Here is an 18100-nt window from a genome sequence, read left to right on the forward strand (position 1 = left end):
GTTCATCCGTTTGTCGTAAAAATGTCTAAGTGACGCGCGCTTCACTAGAGAAATAGGATACTTGAATCTACAGCGGAGACCTTGGTTATATCTAAAATATATTTTCCATTTTCTTTCCTTTCAGGCCGACAGACATGACAGCAGACAGACAGACGGAGCTCTTTAACCATACACTGAAAGAGTTGCAATTTTCTGAAGGTCAAGCTTTCTTGCCTTACAGGGAAGTCTTTGTCTGCAAATTCAATAGCAAAGTATTGACTTGACAACATGTGGTTCTCTATTCAGATGGGAGACATGGAGCATTTTTTTCCCAGGAGCTCTAAGTGGCTCTGGCCAAATGACAAGCAACAGCTTGGCTTATGAATAAACCCCAGTATGGTGCATGTGAGAATCTTTGATCACTTTATTTCTAACACGCACACTAACTCACTTCTTCTCTTCATTTCTTTATCTCTACCTCAGACTTTATTGATTTTACCATGTTCCTGTATGGCGATTTATCTGATTACTGTTATTTGTCAAAATGGCAAAAGTGACATTTCATCATCCATTAGGGGCCATAAAATTGTGGAGAAGCAGCCTTATAGAATTTAATTTAAAAAAAGACAACAAATACCGCAATTATTTATGCTTGGATGAAGCTCACAATTTTTGCAGGTGACACGGAGTCAACACAAAAAGGAGCTGTTTTGTTGTCGAGAGTAATTAAAAAAGAAAAAGTGAACATTTTTGGTAACATATTGCATGGCAGAAATAATTTTGTTTGTGCATGTGGAAGATGATACACGTTTCTGTTTTGCAGAACAATGGTCAAAACTTAACGTCGTTGTCTTGTCTTGCTGATTAAATGTCCTGGCCTTGGTCAGCTGGTCTGTTAATCGCTGGCAAGACTCAAAACTCTGGCTATTCTTTGCATTAACTATAAACTTGACCGCCTTATGTTTTGACCAATCGACTCATTCATTAAAAAACTGATTATTAAATGTTAAAAATAATAATTAGCTTCTATCCTAATGCGCCTGCCATCCAAACCCAAGTCCTTTGCTGTTGTCCTTGTACGGTGTTTAGACGATCAGTATGCGCTGGGAAACTCTTCAAGTCATCAATATGTCTCTGGACCAATGTCACCAAGACAAATCTGTCACCACTTTCCTCCTGGTAATTAAAGCACATCAATAAAGGAAAATAAATGAGAAGACACTGTACACTCTAATGTGTGTTTGACATATGCACAGCAGATTTCTCCCTTCGGATGAGCATCCACATCTTCAGAGTGTTCTCTCTGAGTTTGGTGTGCGAACTTCACTCTTCACAGTGAAGGCGTAGCCACGATCAGTGTGTAATTCACAGTTCTGACACCTCTGACACATTCCCAACAAAGAACAATGGAGGTTTTGTTTTTATTTGAGGCATGAGCAAAATGACACTAGCCCAGTCAACGTTCGCGCTCGCCAGGTTACACCCGCAGCACTCCAGACATGATTGTTGACCTTTGGTTCTCTTAACCCCACAAGAAGCACTTAAATAAGACAGTGGAAGGAAGCTTCACAGGAAGATTAAACAAAACCGAAAAATAAAACAGCGTTTTTCTTCCCCCTCACTTTTTGTTTGGCTCCAGTCGAGAGCGGACTCACCTCTGTGTGCGTGAGCTATTAAACTAGCAGAGGTACTGGCGTTTTGAGCCAAGCCGTTCGATGAATCTCAGCATCAGCTGATGAGTGCTTAAAAAAAACCCAACAAGACCAGGCTGCAGCCTCCGCACCCTCTTGTCCCTTTGGCTCACCGTGACCTCTACTCAGACCTGAGTGCTGAGAGGTAGCCCGCCAATCCAGCTGACCATAATGCTTTCAATCAGCCCTCTCACTCAGCTGTTCGACTCATTTTCCTCCCTTCTCTCCCCCTCGTGGATACCACCCCTCCCCTTCACTCCATCTCTCTCCGTTTCTTTACCCGCCTCCTTCTCCCCTGCCATCACTCCCACATAAACCCAGTACGCAGGGGGCCTGACCGAGCGGATTGATTTCCAGTAAGGCGGTGTCTGGAGCGCATTCTGGAGCTTTCCGGATGCGTTCATCCTCCTTTATTGCACTCTAATCTCAAGGGGCGACCATGTCTGCTCCTTAGGCTTTGCTGTAGACGCACACACACACACACACAAAATACATAAAAGCCTCCACACAGAAAAACACACACACACACACACACACACACACGTGGAGCCCACAGTACAGTTATTTCAGTATTTGGCTCTTCCCTCAAAAGACTCCTGCTTAATAGCTAAGCATTGTTATTGCCTCTGTCTTAATGAATTTTATTGGCCTTTCACAGTCGAGTCAATCTTATTGAAAAATAAATAGGCATTTCATTTATAGCAATAAGTGATACCTATTTTAGTATTACTGCTCCAATACAAGGGACTTACACTCCTGTTGCACAGATTGGGTAGCCAAAGTGTGAAAGAGAAGATACTGCATTCATGAACCTTCAACCCTCAGTCCCTTGTGCTCTGCCTACCAGCTGCCGAGGGGGGAGGAGGATCTCTCACAGCGAGAATTGCTCACCCTCTTCCAGTGCAGGTACCCAACAAGTCATGCCCAATTAATGCCGGGGTCAAAGTTTTGATACACTAGCCGAACATAGTTGCTATTCAGTCCGGTGTGCAGAGATCAGGACCTGGGATAATGAGATTTCATTGCACCTGGTGATTACACCGAGCAGCCAACCAGAAACAAAAACAGATCAGGACTGCAGGATATGCCCACTGATGGGCCTATTGGTTAGATCGACCCTCACAGCTCCAGACTATTCTTAGTCATGTCCTGCCTGCCAATTCCTCCAGGCTCATGGTTTTGGAAGACTACCAGAGAAGTCCTGAGGATTTTTGTTCACACGCTAACCCTTGTTCTAACTGAATAAACTTCTGATTACCCTTCAGATTTAAAATTGATTAATTGTCTAGTCAGAACAATTATTAAAAAACATCCACAACAAGTTCCCAAAGCTCAGGCTGACGTCTTGTAATATCTTGTCAAAACAACAGCCCAAATCCCAAACATATCCAAGTCACAAGGCAGAGGATGTTTTTCTGTATAACACAAGACAAATAAAACTGTTTTATATCAGACATAAAGGCATACAACTGGGGCTGCAACCATAAAGTATTTATCACTGATGAATGATAAATAATTGCTGAATGATAATAATTAAAGGATGGTGCAACAGGAGGATGAGCCTGGAGCACCAATACTGACAAAGGTATCATTTATTGCTGCAAATGAAACGCGTTGAGATTTTTTCTTTTAAATTTCCCTCCATAATTAAATGACCCCTCTTCTCACTATCCTGTGATATTTACTAGCAAAACATACTCTTGTAAAAACATTTCTGTTCTTCCGTCTTAAGTCCAAACCTGCAGACAAACTTCTTCTGAGGATTCCAAACACATTGTGAAGAGGCTCTCATCTTTTGTCGTTGTGTCTGATCCCGCAGACCGCGGCTGAGTGAAAATGCTGGCGGCGTGACACAGGCTGATGGGGTGTCGGTCTCCAGCAGCTCAATAATGATGAGATAGATGTATGACAGCCACTCACAGGAGAGTGTCAGCCTATTTGTCTTTCTGTCTCCACAGAAAGATGGATGACCCTTCAACCCTGTTCCGGTGGAAATATTCACAGCGCTGCCGTGACACAAGAAGCCTATCATCATTCCTCACCCTCAAGCGGGTCGCCCTTCAAGACTTCACATCTTGTTTAGGCTGGTCTTGACGTCTGCCGTGGTTTTAACCAGCCCGTGAGCCATTGGCATTCAGTGAGAGAGTGATTTGTCATGTTGGAATGGGTGAGCAAAACTAAGCATAGTGAAGACTGATGACAAACATAATTATTACTGACTTATAAATATGTTATAAAAAAAAAAAAAGAAGTCATTGCAAAAACAAAATCAAAAATGAAACGGGAATTAAACAGTAGTATCAACTAAGGTTGTACAAAGTATTGGTATGTTGATAATATTTCAATACCACATTAAAAATGATAAAATATTTCTGTTTATTTATGATTTAAAGGATTTTTAAAAGAGTCAGACTGCAACCTATAACAGCCATGCTCAACCAGTGGGCCACGGCCTGACCTCTGGCTCCAACCATGAAGATTTTTCTCTTTAACTTTCAAGCACTTCCCCTGTTTAACACACACACACACACACACACACACACACACACACACACACACACACACACAGCGTGTCTGGGGAGGCAGAGGTCAGTCACAAATGGGACACAGAGGACCAGGGCAGGGTGCAGGCCGGAAGATGGGAGGAAATAATTATCTCCATACATTTCAGGCCCTCATTTCCCCGGGGAAATGCCTCACTGATGTTCCCCGGGATTCATTTCCCAAGATCGCATCAGCTGAATGGCCGTTCTACAGCAGGCAATCTCGTTCAAGTGAGATTCATCCTCATTTAAGAACAATTCACCCCTTAACTTTTCACATGTGCAGCTTTTGCGGTTTCAAGCCTGAATGTCTGAATCAGTTTTGTGATGGACTTCAAGGACTTGCGGCAAACTGTTTGGTTCAGACTCCTTTGATGGTGCGCACTCTGATGACTCCCACGGTTACCTTGGTAACAGCAGGTTGTGCTGGGGCGTTCAGAGAAGGTGCGAATTAAGTTTGTTAATGCAACAGTTGTTAATAAGAAAATGATACCGGGGGCGGGGGTGTGGGTGGGCTTCCTTTCAGTCTCTGGAGCCTTGACATGCCATCATGGTGTCAAGTACATCACATTCCATTTGGTTATGGCATGATGACATTCAGCTTTTCAGTGCAATTCATTCATTCAAGTTCAGTAAATAGAAAGCAGCAGAAACAGTATGAAGTGTTATCACTGCTAGATTTACTTCTCTTTCTGTTACCTTCTCCTATGGTTAGAATGAAATCATCATGAATCTTTGAAATTAAAGTATCCATCCGATTTGCATTTCAAAAGGATGAACTGTGGCACTCTTACCAAAGACTTTCTGCACCAAGGCCATTTCATTCCCATTAAAACTCGCAGTCCAGTTTATCATGCACACCAAGGAGCAAGGCAAAAAAAAGAAACTCTTACTTTTAGTTTTTTCAATCATTGAAAACAACTCAAATCAATCATTTTTGAACAGCTGTGGATGCTGTCCAATTTGAGATATGATGATGGCCAAGCTAACCACATCGTTTTAAAATTTCGTGAAATTTAATCTTGTTACTATATGATGAAAATCCAATTTGCTTTTGTCCTCATTTAAGTGGCTTTTGTGGGGGAAAGTTTAAAGCACTGTGAGCTTCAAAACATTTGACTATGCAACACTAGTTGGAACACAGACCTTGTTCATTGTTACAGCTTGCCACACTCCATATGAATCAGTATAATGATGTTTCCATGCTTAATTTCAAGCCACTTTAAACTGTTGCTTTAGTAAACATTTTTGGACTTTTGACAACACACACAATGCACTGGTAAGCTGCTCTTAACATCTGTTAACTTGCAGCCTATCATACCGATACTTTTTTTATTGTTGTTGATGCCACCAGCTGCATCATTACAGAAAACTCTGTTCAAAAACAGTTAGTGCAGATTAGCAGTAGGTTGTAATTTTAATCACATGCCGCTCGCACATACATATTTTTAGTGGCAAATGTGAAACAATTGCACTGTCGAGCTCCGTCTCAGTTCAAAGCGGCCAAAACATGTGAGAGTCCATTCTGAAATGTCAGGTAACGGCAACCTCAGTGCCGTGTTTTGGCTGTTGCTGTATTTTGCGGCGGCGGTTGAATGTTTTGTGGATCCACTGGAGGTACTCCACCAGCCTCACACTGACAGTTTGATGGATGTCGCTGTACGACTGAATCAGATTTGTTTTGAAAAGTCAGTGTGCAGAGTCATCGTCTGTGGAACAAGACAAAGTTGTGGGCACTTTGGGTCTCCGTCATCCAAATCCAATTTAGAACAACAAATAAGACCAATAAGCTTATTTATTTATTTATTTCATTGTGGATGTTGTATTTGTAGCACTTAATATGTTATAGCCATCGACAGACTTCTAAGGCAGAAAAGTAGACAGAAAATTAAACTCAAAATAACAAACCTTTCTTTAAATAATAATTAAAACAATTATTTAAACTCCTATGGCCATCTTGTTCCTGAAATACTTCTGTTATATGACACTTACAGACGTGTAATCAGTGTAATCAAGTGTGATACTGGATGACAAACTAGACTTAATGGCATTCAGTAACTAAAGGACTTATCAGTGGTTTATCAAAATCAATATCATCTTGGAAATCTTTAAAAAGGACCAATGAAACAAACGGGACTAACATTTAGACTGGTGGCATCAGGGTTTAAGACACTCCCCACGAAACTGAAACATCTCCAGTTTGAGGCCTTTGCTGTATGTCCCTTCAATCTGTCTGTCTGATTTTGATTCTATAAGTGGCAAGTGGCAAAGTCACGTAACTGTAAGGGGTCATTACTCAGTCAACATTCAAGAGTCTTAGGACAAATATAATTTGTGAACCCAATCGCCAGACAAGAACTTCCACACTTGACGATCCCACAAAAGGTCCAATAGCAGCTTTTAAATACTGTCCAATGCAAAAGATTAAAAAAAATTCCTTCTATTTACAATATTTGTACATTATTGGGTTAGAGAAAGCTTATGATGAGGGGAAATAAAATTGTATTAGAATATGGTTAAGGTTATGCATCAAAAACACTTGGTTAAGGAAAGATGAGGTGGGAATCGCACCAAAATTGTAGCAGTAATAATAAAAATAATATAGTAATGATAGCTGTTGGAGAAACCCTTTCTTCTGTCTGTCCTACCAAAGCTATGAATCATCATGTCAGTTCATTTAAACCAACATTAAACGTGGATTTATCCTGGATCTTTGCTTTAGTCAGAGAGGACCTGCTGCCTTCAGTGAGCTTTTTTAATGAACTTCTCTTTTGTACACTTTTCAAAGGCAGCTTTACTGCCTCTACTCCGTGTCTCTCGTATGGATAGGAGCTCAGGAGGATACACTGGCTATTTAAATGCACGAAAAGCAAACTTTTACAAAAGTGAAGGAACTTCAGGTGAATCCTTCGATCCCACTGCCACTTAGAAACTCACTCTTATGAGCCTTTGAACAAGTGTGAATCATCACAGTTTGAAACATTTCCATTTTTTATTTCCCAATAAAGATGAAAGCTACCTTTTGCACGAGAAGTGACTGCTATGACATATTTCTTCACCATATTAGGGGGGTAAAAGGCTACAAATGCTGCTTTGAACTCCAGGAAAATTAAATTATCATATGTCCACTTGATTGCTCACAGTAGGGATTCAAAAGGAACAAGTGACACATCAGACTAATAGATCTGCGCTGTAATGCTCTCAGTGATAATGAAACTTGAAGTCCCGCAGAATTAACAATGAAGTGACGAAACACTTGAATAACGCCACCACACGATGAATCGAAGCACAAACACCAGCCAACAAACTCAATTTCTTGTGGGCTCATCAGAACTGAACAAGAATTTTACTTCGCTTCTCGCACGAGTCCGCAGCAGCTTGCGATTTACTGATGGGTGATTATTAGAGGCCCACAATCTTTCCATCACCCGCATCTCCACTGTGGTGATACCACACACATGTTGCACAGCAGCTAATCAACTTGGGAAGGAATCTTGAGCGTCTCATCAGGCTGAACGCTGAAGAAGAAGTTTTTGGTAACAACATGTGACAAGACATCCATCAACCTGTAGCCATTACTAAAGCCTGGCTGATTTCCTTTCTACATACTTTTTCTTGCTTTTCTCTGAAAACATGAATAAATGTCAGCAGAGGAAAACAATCTCTCATCCAAGTGTTTGATCCCAGGCTAACTGGGCAATTCAATAAAAGATTTTGCCCCAGCTGGAGTCTAGCCAGTCTTTGGTATTAGAATGCAATTCTTCTGAGTCAGAGGTATTGTTGTCATTGTTGCTGCAATAGCTACCTCACATCAGTACAGCCCATACAGCTAACCAACAGGAAGATATTAAACTACTGCTGGCAGTACCGTTGGCTACCCGAAAAAAAAAACATCAGTGATTGCTAACTCAACAGAAAATTCATTTTACATTAACATTTACCAGCCTTATTGAATGGCTCCTCACTCGTCAGACGGAAGGCAAACACAAAAATAATTGGTTAGGTTGGTTTAATAAAGTTTCTAAAAGTACAGCTTGGATCTGCTTTCATACTCTGGGGAAATATTCTCTCATTACGCCGGGTGTGCAGGAGGAGGGAAGGAGCAATAACGTAGATTTCATCCAGGGCTCAGAATAAAATGAAAGCTTCTGATGACAGTAGAGCATGTAATGTTTTCATCTGGTTCCACCCATGGAGGAAAATTAAAGGAAAATTCCTGCTGAATTTCCTTCCTTTCACTCACGCTGAAAGTGATTGTTTCTCACACAACATGAAATGAAGACATGAATGATGATATTCTGTCTTGATGCATTGTCATAGACTTAGTACAACTAACCTGCTGTGCCCAGGACTATGTGAACCTCTGCCTCTGTGCAGGACATGTGAGAAGAGTCTCACAGGTTGTGCTCATTATCACTGCAGTCATTGCAATGAAATAACTCAGTGAACAACTAACACAGGCGTCAGTGATTTCTGCAGATCACTTTGACCTTTTGGAAACTTTAAAGGCCAGTGAAACACTACATTTTTAAGATGATGGCTGCAAACCTAACCTTAAGACTGCAAAAAGGATCAAAGAGGTTCAGATTCACAATTAACCAACTCTTTAAATGACTCTAAAAGACTGCAAACTGATTATTAGTGATCCCGCATGATTATCTGACAAGCTACCACTGATTCTTTCTGATTATTTTTCCATTTTTTGCTTTGATCAATCAATGAATTGCTTAGCTTATAAAATGACTGGAACTAGGCACCTCTTCAGAATAGGGCAGAAGAAATTAGTTAATTAATTGGCTAATTGTTTCAGTAAATTTTCAAGTAAAAATGCCAAACATTCAGTATTTCTAGTTTCTGAACTGTGTGGATTTTCTCAACATTTTTCTCATCATAAACTGAAGCTGGATTTTTAACTGTCCGCTGATGAAAACCAGATATCTGAAGGGGTCACTTCAGGGCTGCAACTATTATTTTCATCACAGGTTAATCTGTCAATTATTTTAATGATTAACTGATTAAACAAGTAATAGACTGATCAGGCAGGGTGTAAAATCTCAAAAGACCATGAAAAAAGGTCCTCATATTGTTTCTTTGGTCCAATGCTGCAAACCAATCATAAATGTAATGAACAAATATTTGACATTTTTTGCTTGAAAAGTGACTTATCAAAGAGAATTATCAAAATAGTTGGCGATTACTTTACTTCCAACCAGCTAATCAATTTCTGATATTAATTTCTTTCATAGAGCAAATAGATAACTGACTGCCTAGAAATAAAAAAGCAGATCTATTTAATAAAAATAGTTGCATGAGAAAAATATTAGTTGCATTAGTACAGAAATGTCAAATATACTGCATGTTTGAGTCTCAATACGTGCGTTGGTTAATTCTTAAATACCGATTTATTTTGGTAAATTAAAGAGAGAAAAATTAGAACTGGGTGATAAATGTCATTGTATATGCATTTAAAACATTCTTTGAACTCTCCAATATCAAAATCAGTATCACCTTTACAAATCCAGCAAGTCGTGAGCTTTACTTAAAAACATTAAATCAGATGACAACTGATTTGTGATTACTGCATGACATGTTCTCAAAAACCTCAAAGCCTTGCACTTTTCTGTTTTGAATAGCTTCATCACAGGTGAGTGAAGTGTCCAAAGGTTGGGAATTTGTCACTGTGACAGTTTCAGAGATCAGAGCAAGGTACAGTTCGCCTTGACAAGAACAGACTTCACAATGAAACGCTGTTCTGAGTAATCCTGACTGCAGAGGGGCAGGTCATTATACTACCAGTGAGCCAAGAGGGAGAAAAGACGAGCTCAGGTGAAATAATGACAAGACATCAGCGCAATAGAAGAAGTTAAACCGTGAAATTTTCAGAAAAATTCTCCCAGAAGAGCCACCGTAAGACATCACTGTCACAATGTTTGAGAATCAACCAAACGTACATTGAATAGACTGAGATTAACTAATTAGTCAGTCATCAGAAAATTAATCTGCAACTGTTTTAGAATAATTTTTCCATGAATTTATCTATTTTAATGTCAGCTTTTCCGTCATGCTTTTTCTTGTCATGATATGATGATAATGACCTGAATATCTTTGGGATGGAAAGAGGTTATGTTTTTTTTCCACATTTCAGAGATGAAACAATTGACTAATCAAGAAAATAAACAGCAGATGAAAACATGATGTAAATAATAGTCATGACAACTAGTTTAGGGAAAAAAAACTTTAGTCAGAGCAGATCCAATGCAGTATCGTCATCAGGTTCTGATCCAGACGCAATTCATCAAACTGTAGCCACCAAGTCTTGTACCAATCTAGACTCCGTAGTCTGTTTTTATATCGGCATTAGTATTCAAGCTGCACTTTGGTTTTTATGTGTACCGATTATGGAAAATATATAATTGATTTAGGTTTGATACACCACTGAGGAGAAATGAATTTCATACACATCTAAAATAAAGACTGAATGTCAGATTAATATTTTCTCCTCCTTTTCAAAATGTCCTCCCTCAGTCCATACTCATTAGCATAATTTTATTCTGTCATAGGCAGATCAAGTCAACCCGAGGCATCATCACATGGCTTCAACTGGCTCCTAATGTTTCCAACAGATCTCACTGAAAGGCTCTCTTTGACATATTTTGCATATCAATACCGGCGTCCTTAAATTGAAATCCCTTTCTATTTTGGGAGATTGCTTTTTGATGGCTTCTCATTACAGGGATGTTGGCTATGGGTCAAATGAAAATGTCATCACAGGCTCAGCAGAGGCAGTTCGGGTGGGGGTCCTCTCCAACACAGACAAACGTCCCTTTACAGTTTAAGCTCCTTCGCCTGAGAGATGATGAATCATAGAAACCCGGCACAGAGGGCGCATGGTGATGGGAGGCTGAATGAGCGTTTGACGAGGTGCCAGTCAGGCGGTTTGTGACAACCTTACATGTTTCCCCCGGTGTTACTCACAAGCCATAATCACTTTAAGTCAGAGAGTTACACTCTCTTGCCACACTTAATTCTGTACAAATCACCTCCAGTGAAAGGAAATAAAAATAAACCCAAGGGGAAAAACTGAAACAACATATGACTGAAAAAACCTTCCTGGCTTGCATAGTGGTAGAATGAATGAATGCTAGAAAACATCACGGACCAAACACAAAATGAACAGTTTAAACCTCACTGGTGGATGATTACGAATACTGGTCCACCGATACTGAGGAAAGTATTTGAAGAAAATACTGATAGATATTTAGAGAGTGTAAAAGATCTGATTATGATAGATCAACTGGCATAACAGAAAACATTTTAATCTGGTTTGCTCACTTCAATTTAAGTCTTCAAGGTGTTTTTCAGATTTTGCGTCTCAAATTTTATTAGCATTCATATCATCAATATTGCCGTCATGTGGTGCATGTGTGTGTATTAAACACACAGTTCATAATTTCCCTGTGAGAGTCATGTAATGGAGACGGTTTTCTTAAACCTCCTGAAACAAGTACAGTAATTTCTGCTGTTTGTCATCTGACTCCAGTACATGTACGTTGTTGATAAACATCTTTAAAACCCCCAAAGCTTTACTTTAAATTCTGGTGTTCATTCAAAAGTTTCCAAATGTACAGAGTGTGTCAGACATACGTTATGGAAGGGTAAAGCGCGATAAGACATAGAGACTGGGGTTTGAATATTTGTAAGATTTAATTAATCGATATGTTGAGTGACAGAAAATTTCAAGTTTTTTCGAGTTTTCAGATATTTGGAAAACTGACTTTTAAAGCAAATGCAGCAAAATTTCCTGGCTACACGTTTTCAAATTTGCTGCTTTTGTCTGGTTTCTCTCTCTTATTTTTGGATTATGTAGAAAAAAAGTATTAATCAATCAAGCTACTCAATAACGATGGGTGGTTTTAGAGACAATCAAAGTCATTGCTAATGATACAATAATTTGCAACCCTGAATAATTCACTGTAAATATATATACAGTATATATTATACATTATACAAGTGTGTGCTAGCATGAGTTTTCCAGGGGGAAGAAGAGGGAGGCTGAACAGTATTGAGCGAAAATGTCGTGTTTTCTGTGTTTGTAAAACTTTTTTTTTTGGGATTTTGGACTACTGAAAACAATTTGAACATGTCACACCTTGGACTTCTGGCATTTTTCACAGAATTCATACTAAAACGAAACAATTTATTGGTCCGTCTTTCTGTTTCTGTGCACTCATGCTTAACTTTTTCTCTCTCTCTCTCTATACTACACGTTCTGAAAAGCTGCTCTTAAAATCTTCCTTCATACTTGGTGGCATTGAATGTTTTCAATGGGTTGAACTCATTGAATAAGCACGCAAAACACTGAGGTGCTCTCACTTTTTCCTCAATAGACCCCGAGTACAAAAATCAGTTTTTCATGTCTCTTCAGCTTCACATCAGTGGCATCTGAATTGAGGTAAAGAGTCAAAACATTTCAGTAATTTCACCTGTGTTTCTGTGGCAACGCTTTTGCTATTACCTCAACGTACACAGCTCCCAACCATGCTCAGTACCATTGTCTGTGTCCCCCATGATATAACAGAAATGTGCCACAGCCAAATGCTGTATTCAGACACACTTCAGACAAAAAAAAACACAAAACAAACATAAAGTCTGCAGGTTTGCTTGGTTAGTTAATACTTTGCCATGTTTCCGTCATGATAAAGTGCGGGTCACAAGCAGTGACGTTGAATGGGAGTGCTAACAGAGCCCGGTCTGCCGCTGTAGAGGTTCAAGCTGCGAAGGGAAAGTCAAGCAGTAACGAGCAACCTGTGGCGTGGTGGTGCATGAGTCCGCTTCTGGAGTGCCAATTCAGTAATGAGGTTTTACTCAGGCAGAAGCTGTGTCAGAACATCAGCTCCTTCATGCGGACAAATAGCTTTCTGTCTGAATCTGTTAACTTTGTTTGTGTATTTGTATTTGTGGCCTAATGATGAGCAGTCCTGGAAATGAGACGGAGAGGTGGGGGCGTGAAAAAAGGGGGAGCAAGGTGGAGGCAGGAGTATAGTGTGTGTGCGGCATCCAAAAGAGGGGAGCATGCAGTTGTTCCAATCACTGATTAATTAGACCATCACTCTCTCATAGTTCTCATCTTCCTGTGTGTGTTAGTGTGTGTTCATCTAGTATTTCTGTAGCTGAGGTCAGCTGGCTGGTGTGGTGCTGGTGTGCTAATGCAGAGGAGACATTAACCCCAATCTCTCTGGATGAGAGACCGCTTGGCGAGCACGCGTCCCCCGAGACTTGTGGCATGCTTCTGTCTGCCTGCCAATCTTATTTCCCGGATAGCTTGCACATTTATTTCATTTTGGCCGGTTTCACAGCCCTATATTGATTTTTCAAACGTCATGTCAGTGTGAGGATGAAGGGCCCCTCTTTTTTGAACACGGTTCTCTAATAAGCTTGTTGTGTTTATCTGCCGCCGTTTGCTTTTCTTCCTCTGTAGTCGAAACAATTCTTTCGGGTTCTTGATTTATTAATTTTATTATTCATTCAAATCAGACACGGATTAGATTTTGAGTCCTCACTCTTCAGCTTCTTTTTGCATTACTCCCATGTTCTTTTTCCTGTGCTTTTATCTCTATTTGTCTAACCTTTCTCTTCCCCGGCTTTTATTTCCCCTGTTGCTTCTCGTACCTCATGTACTTGCTCTCTCTGGCTTTGTGTGTTGAAACCAGGAGATATGAGATGGCGGGCTGGGTATCGGAGACGTCGCTGTCTGTCTGACAGTCCCTGTGGTACATTAGCCGTCCCTTACCATGTATTATTGATTCCCTCTCTCTAATCACTGTCTCCAGTGTTACAGATGAGCCAGCAGCGCCTGCACTCCGAGGAGTTTCTGGCAGCCAAAGTCTGTGCTGAGGCACAACTCTGAAAGATAATGCTGTTTTTCCAGAAGCAGCAGCAACAACAAAAACAACAACAACAACAACAACAGGTGAGGTATCCTGAACTCTGGTATTTTTCATCCTGGGTCATATTCTCATGATTGTGGCATCTACAAGAGAGGTGGCGATTCAAAACATGGTATATCAGGGAAAGAGGAGTGAACCTCCTAAAATAAACACATAAAGTAGCACCCGGATTAGCTATTTGATCACTGCATACGGATCTACTTCTTGTAGGATAACTAACAACTTTCCTCCAACCAAACCATGTCAAAATGTATTTCATCTTTTGGCCCCTGTCAGAAGTTTACAGATAAGTTTACCTTTTTGTATGCTAAATAGAAGCTCATGACCTGCATCTTAACAACACCTCTGGTAAGAAAGGCTTCTTTCAATGTGTATCAGTAAAATACGCCAGTGATGACTTGCTTAGCTTTCTAGTCTACACTGAGTGGACCTACAAAGCTGCAACAGAGCAGCTAAACAACGTGCTCTTCAGTGGTGCATACCAACACCCACTGCATCCAAGCATGTAGATGCTGTGCTTGTTAAATCATTATACAAAATTTGTATTCATATCAGTCCTATTTATGGGCTATAATTTCATAATCAGCCGATAGCTGCTAATATAAATTTTGCCCTTGCTGGGATGATAATTCAACAGCTTGAAACATTATCTTTTTATTCTGATTAATAGCACATAATACTGCATTTCGTTGCCTTGTACTTGTTAGATGTGTAACGACAATAAAGTTGAATCTAATCTATGGTTAGAGGTTGAGTTACATGTAAAAAAAAAAAAAAAAGAAAAATGTTTCTAAAATTCTCATTTGTAACTGGTGTGAGCCAAATATTTCACAAAGCTCTTAATGTAATGCAATCCCATTCAACATCACTGCAAACTACACTCTTCAGGTGTAAACAATAACTTATAAGCTTCACCTAAGAGACAACTGTAATGAAGTTGTGATGGTTATATGAAGGCTGCGTGGTGCCATACTTTGTCCATGCATTTGACATTGGATAAAACGCATTTAGAGAGAGCTGCGAGATGAATCCCAGATCTTCTCTGCCCTTTCAACTATTCAGTCAGAGTTTGTTCTGCGATTCTGAAAGACAGATTCCACACAGCAGGAAATCAATTACATTCACACCAATATGAATCAGAGACCACTGGTGATCTGCATCCCCCCCCCTTCTCTTCTTTTCTCTTCAGTCTGTGTCTTCTTCTCTGAAGAACAGAGAATTCTTAGTTTTTGTTTGAGGGATGACTACTTCTGTGTGAATCTCTGCTGGGTGCTTTGGCACAGAGCGAAACGCGGCGCACAACGGGGGTGTGCAGCATGTGGGAGGCAGAGTAAGGACAACGAGGGAGTATGTACAGTAAAGAGAGTGAGGGCTTACAAAGAGGGTCAGTTAACTCCCTTCTGGCATCATGCTGACATCATCAGCCCCAGCCCCACCTGCTTTACGTTCGACGCAAAAAACATTTACATCACTCTGAGTCATACTGCAGCATTACGCTGTAGACTCTGCTGGTGTCAGTGGGAAGACTGACAAATTGTTTCTGTAAATCACATTAACCTTTTGTCAACCTCAGTATTTCATAGCTTCATATTTAAAACGACAATGAAGAATTCACACTCGAGTTAGAGGTGACATGAAACTTGAGAAAGTGCGTCAGATTTTTGGAAAAACTTATCCTTTTCAACAAATGTGGCATTCAAGCACAGCTCAGGGTTACTTCTTTCTTCACACTTTTTACACAAAGCACAGACGTGACAAAGTTGTGCGTGTTCAGTCTGAACAACAAAAGGACAAAATTTGAAAGAGGGTTACATCATTCAGAGTAGCCCTTGACTAAATTACGTTAGAAAGGAGGCATACAAAGGAATGAATAGAGAGAGAGAGAGAAAAAGGAGAAAATCTTCAGGACGAAACACAGAGGGTTGAGATTAACTAATGAAATGCTTCTTTTACTGATGAAAACTCCTTGAGAAGTTGAAGAAACGTCTCAAAGTACAAGTACAAGTATTCCTGTGAGAAGACGAAAGTGGCAGCTCTCGGCTGTGTGAAAGTGTCTGTGTGAAGAGACAAACTCGATAAACTCTGCTAACGCAAACATCATCATGACTGGCACAGTAATAGCTGTGTCGTTCATTGTATGTCCATTTCCAATCTACAGTCAGGTTTCCTACAAGAAAGGGATATGGAACATATGTGCCTCAGTTGACTAGCAATCTGATATTCAGCATTTAATTTTCAACAGAAAAAACAGACATCGATTTAAAAGAATTACTTTAAAAACGCTATACTTTGGCTCTGATGCAGCATTTACTCGCTCAATGTCCCGCCCACAATACTATCCAACCGGTAATACACCACAAGTAACTGCTTATCAATACTGAGTGATCAGAATCTGCAAAGTAACTATGAACCAACCATTACCGAATAAATGTATTGGAGTAAAAAGTACAGTATTTGGCTCCAACGTGTAGTGGGGTTGAAGTATAAAGTAGCAGAAAACTGAAATACTCCAGCAAAAGAATTTCAAAATTGAGTACAGTACTTGAGTAAATGGTTATTGATATTTTTACTGCAATGTATATTAGTTATCTGTCTCCTGGATTATCAATGATCAGTATCAGTCCAAAATTATTCTCATTATTATCGATTAATCCATTAATTGCTTGGTCTATAAAATGAAAATGAAAACAAAAAAAATTGCATATTTGCAAAGCCTAAGGCCTGATCATTAAATTACATCCTTTGTCCAACACTCTAAACCCACCAGACAGTTGGTTCACTGTTACAGAAGGCAGGAAATCTTTAAGATTTTTAAAAATGTGCTTCTCCTAAAACAAAACAAAAAAAAAATGACAGCAACCTTCATTAGTTTTCATGCTAACATGCCTCATTCACCAGGGAAACTGCTTAGGCCAGCCTGAAGACTTCATGGCTAATGAGCTGGTTAGCTGCAGCAGCATACTTTCAAAACATCACTTCCATCCAGTAGATGTGTGGGCCTTACTCTTCAATACCACAAATGACAAATGTGATTTAAGCTGGAAGAGGAGATTGGTTCAGATCTGAACCTATCCTTTACAACTTCTATGAAGAAGAAGAATCAGCTTTATTGGCAGCATATATATTTTTACATACACACACTGAATTCGTCTTCTGCATTTGGACTCATCCTTAGTTGAACACACATGCAACACCTGGCAAATTACACGCAGTGAAACACACACAGGAGCATATTGGGGGGTTAAGTGCCTTGCTCAAGGACACATCAGCCGGCTAATGGGGGGGGGGCATTTTCGTATTAATCACTCCACCACACCCAAATTTTTCCTGCCCGTCCAGTGGGGGAATCGAACCGGTGACCCTCCAATCACGAGCTGGTCCTCCAACCTCTAGGCCACGGCTGCCCTAGAAACTCTTCACGCACACTGAAATAAACTCAAATTGTTTTGGGATCTACCAGTACAACATGCTGGTCTTTATCTGTGACTTTTGCCCTCAGCAAATCAAAACCCAGCGATCCACCTGATGCACAGCAGCAGGCCAGCTATGCAGCAGCGAATTCGCTTACACATCACACAATCACAAAGTCACAGCTCAGAGCAGATGGCCTCTCTTAGCAAATGTAATGCAGCGCTGATGAGCAGCAGTTGACCATCAGCACATGACACAAGCTTAATGCTGCCACTGAGCGAAGCAGTTCAGGTGTAATTGTGACACAAAGAGGCCAGGAGTCCCATAATCCCCTTGGCTTTCAGTGGAAATACTGCCTGGCTGAGCGTGGAGTGAAACAGGATTGTCATCATTTATCCTTAGAGAGACAAAAGCTGTGTTGAGTTTTCAATAAAGGTACTAATACACAGAAATCATAAGCACAAGTGAATGAAAAACAACAGTCACGTTTGGTATTAACGTTACATCCATGATGCCAACGCACAACATT

At 40.1% G+C, this 18100-nt stretch overlaps 1 long non-coding RNA gene across 1 annotated transcript in view; it reads right to left on the reverse strand.

Annotated features, from left to right (window-relative positions):
- Positions 1 to 18100, reverse strand: part of LOC124069830 — a 106017-nt gene that overhangs the window by 87572 nt on the left and 345 nt on the right. The gene's annotated exons all lie outside the window — the stretch shown is intronic.

This window comes from Scatophagus argus, chromosome 13 (genome assembly GCF_020382885.2).
Source record: "Scatophagus argus isolate fScaArg1 chromosome 13, fScaArg1.pri, whole genome shotgun sequence".
Classification (NCBI taxonomy): Eukaryota; Metazoa; Chordata; class Actinopteri; family Scatophagidae; genus Scatophagus; species Scatophagus argus.